At 51.5% G+C, this 3,298-nt stretch overlaps 1 non-coding gene across 1 annotated transcript; it reads right to left on the reverse strand.

Moving 5' to 3' along the window:
* Positions 1-220: 220 nt before the first annotated feature.
* LOC134545989 (small subunit ribosomal RNA) lies at positions 221-2,209 on the reverse strand. The gene has a single exon (XR_010078955.1). It is a non-coding gene; the product is annotated as a small subunit ribosomal RNA (ribosomal RNA).
* Between the last annotated feature and the right edge of the window lie 1,089 nt (positions 2,210-3,298).

Below are 3,298 nucleotides of genomic sequence, written 5' to 3' on the forward strand. Positions count from 1 at the left end.
AGGCACAAGAAAAGATCCACATTGGACCACCAGGCCACACCCTTGTTCCTCGGTCCCTGGCAACCTAGCAGGGTCGCCTCCACTGCCTTAGAAATCCGCCTCGATTCCAATGTAAGGATTTCCAGGCAATGGAGAGTCGGGACCTATCGGGTCATAGGGCGCAAGGCCAGAGGCCACCTTCCGTTCAAATGTGATCCAGCCTCATTTTCTCCATGGCCGTTAATGATCCTTCCGCAGGTTCACCTACGGAAACCTTGTTACGACTTTTACTTCCTCTAAATGATCAAGTTTGGTCATCTTTCCAGCAACATCAGCGGCTCGCGAAGAGCCGTCGCGCACCGGTCTGAAGACCTCACTAAATCATTCAATCGGTAGTAGCGACGGGCGGTGTGTACAAAGGGCAGGGACGTAATCAACGCGAGCTTATGACTCGCGCTTACTGGGAATTCCTCGTTCATGGGGTACAATTGCAAGCCCCAATCCCTAGCACGAAGGAGGTTCAACGGGTTACCCGGCCCTTTCGGGCTAGGAGGACACGCTGATTCCTTCAGTGTAGCGCGCGTGCGGCCCAGAACATCTAAGGGCATCACAGACCTGTTATTGCTCAATCTCGTGCGGCTAGAAGCCGCCTGTCCCTCTAAGAAGATCATTTGTCGCCGGTAGCACGAAGGGATACCGGAAGCGACTAGTTAGCAGGCCAGAGTCTCGTTCGTTATCGGAATTAACCAGACAAATCGCTCCACCAACTAAGAACGGCCATGCACCACCACCCACCGAATCAAGAAAGAGCTCTCAATCTGTCAATCCTTCCGGTGTCCGGGCCTGGTGAGGTTTCCCGTGTTGAGTCAAATTAAGCCGCAGGCTCCACTCCTGGTGGTGCCCTTCCGTCAATTCCTTTAAGTTTCAGCTTTGCAACCATACTTCCCCCGGAACCCAAAAGCTTTGGTTTCCCGGAAGCTGCCCGCCGAGTCATCGGAGGAACTTCGGCGGATCGCTAGCTGGCATCGTTTATGGTTAGAACTAGGGCGGTATCTGATCGCCTTCGAACCTCTAACTTTCGTTCTTGATTAATGAAAACACACATGGCAAATGCTTTCGCTTAGGTTCGTCTTGCGACGATCCAAGAATTTCACCTCTAACGTCGCAATACGAATGCCCCCGTTTGTCCCTGTTAATCATTACCTCGGGTTCCGAAAACCAACAAAATAGAACCGAGGTCCTATTCCATTATTCCATGCACACAATATTCAGGCGAAACACTGCCTGCTTTGAGCACTCTAATTTGTTCAAAGTAAACGTGCCGGCCCACCTCGACACTCGGTGAAGAGCACCGCGGTAGGATTGCATCGGACCGCCGACGCGCGGGGCCCAAGCATGCACCCCGGGACGAAACACCCGCATCCAACCCGGCCTCCGCGAAGAGGTTACGAGAGGAGGGGCGAACGCCCGAGGGAAGGGGCTTGCCGCGGCCGACCGCATCCACCGGCAGGACGTCCGCACGGGCATGCCAGTTAGACACCGACGAACGGTGAACCGACAGCGTGGGACACAAGTCCAACTACGAGCTTTTTAACCGCAACAACTTTAATATACGCTATTGGAGCTGGAATTACCGCGGCTGCTGGCACCAGACTTGCCCTCCAATGGATACTCGTTAAAGGGTTTAAAGTGTTCTCATTCCGATTACGGGGCCTCGGATGAGTCCCGTATCGTTATTTTTCGTCACTACCTCCCCGTGCCGGGAGTGGGTAATTTGCGCGCCTGCTGCCTTCCTTGGATGTGGTAGCCGTTTCTCAGGCTCCCTCTCCGGAATCGAACCCTGATTCCCCGTTACCCGTTACAACCATGGTAGGCGCAGAACCTACCATCGACAGTTGATAAGGCAGACATTTGAAAGATGCGTCGCCGGTACGGAGACCGTGCGATCAGCACAAAGTTATCCAGAGTCACCAAAGCAAACGGACGCAGACGAGCCACGCCGATTGGTTTTGATCTAATAAAAGCATCCCTCCCATTTCTGGTCGGGACTCAGTTCAGCATGTATTAGCTCTAGAATTACCACAGTTATCCAAGTCATGTGGTACGATCTAAGGAACCATAACTGATTTAATGAGCCATTCGCGGTTTCACCTTATTTTGGCTTGCACTTAGACATGCATGGCTTAATCTTTGAGACAAGCATATGACTACTGGCAGGATCAACCAGGGAGCTGCTAGCAGCTTTTTTTTTCGTTCGGAGGAACCTCCCGGGTCCGCAGAGCACCGGGTCCGAATCTTATGATGTACATTTTTTTTTCCTTCTGTATCAACAAGTACGGGGGCGACTTCCCAATATCGACACCCGCTTTGCAATTGCAAAGTCTTTCCTTCCATCTCTAATTAATTTTCCTAGGGAGTAGGCGAGGCCAAACTTCCAAGGCTTTCACTGGCGAATATATCGCGCTCTTAGAAACTCGCATGGTACTTGGCGAGTGGATTTCAAATTATATGATCGGTGCCCACATTCGGGCGCGGCCCACTGCGGGAGCAGACCGTTGGCCCGTGGGCTCGCTGTGAACTAATTTGCCCACTGGTCCGAAAAGTATTCATTTCTAAACACCTTTGGCCAGGGCTGAAGACCGCGACTAACCCCTTTGAAACTTGTCTCTCAGGGAGCTGCGATCCATCAAACATTTCATTGTTAACAGAGGGGAACCATTACTTGGTTAAGACGATAGGACACGCGTTCCCCACCATTTCGCATCCAATCGAATTGCCGCACAAGAGCTCGTTACCTGAGAAAGGTATAGCATTGGCTCGCAGCTAGTGTATTGCAGTTCAGACAGATAGGCCACTTTAGATAGTTCTTAGTGTTCACAGTTATCACCAAGACTAGACCCATATGGATTTAATTCTTCAAGGAGCAGCGGTCCACCAATAAGAGAGATGAAGACATGTTTTCGGATGGCCACAACGCCCCCTCGCCACCCAAATGTGCATGTTTTAAGTGTACATTGGGAGTCGACGGAACATCGGGAGTCCGCTTGCTTTCTCCGGATCAGCTGCCACCCCCCTGATCTACCAGATAGACAAGAACATGTCTTCTCCACCAATCTCATCCACCGAAGCTCCGATCATGGCTTCTTCTACCTTTATACTGATATACCCCCACGGAGCAACATGCGGGCAAGGGAACTCTTGCTACCCTTCAGTAAAGCAGGTATCTCTTATAGATGGTGACTGCACCTTGGCCAGGATTGAAGACCGCGACTAACCCCTTTGAAACTTGTCTCTCAGGGAGCTGCGATCCATCAAACAT

Source organism: Bacillus rossius, unplaced genomic scaffold (genome assembly GCF_032445375.1).
Source record: "Bacillus rossius redtenbacheri isolate Brsri unplaced genomic scaffold, Brsri_v3 Brsri_v3_scf910, whole genome shotgun sequence".
Taxonomy (NCBI): domain Eukaryota; kingdom Metazoa; phylum Arthropoda; class Insecta; order Phasmatodea; family Bacillidae; genus Bacillus; species Bacillus rossius.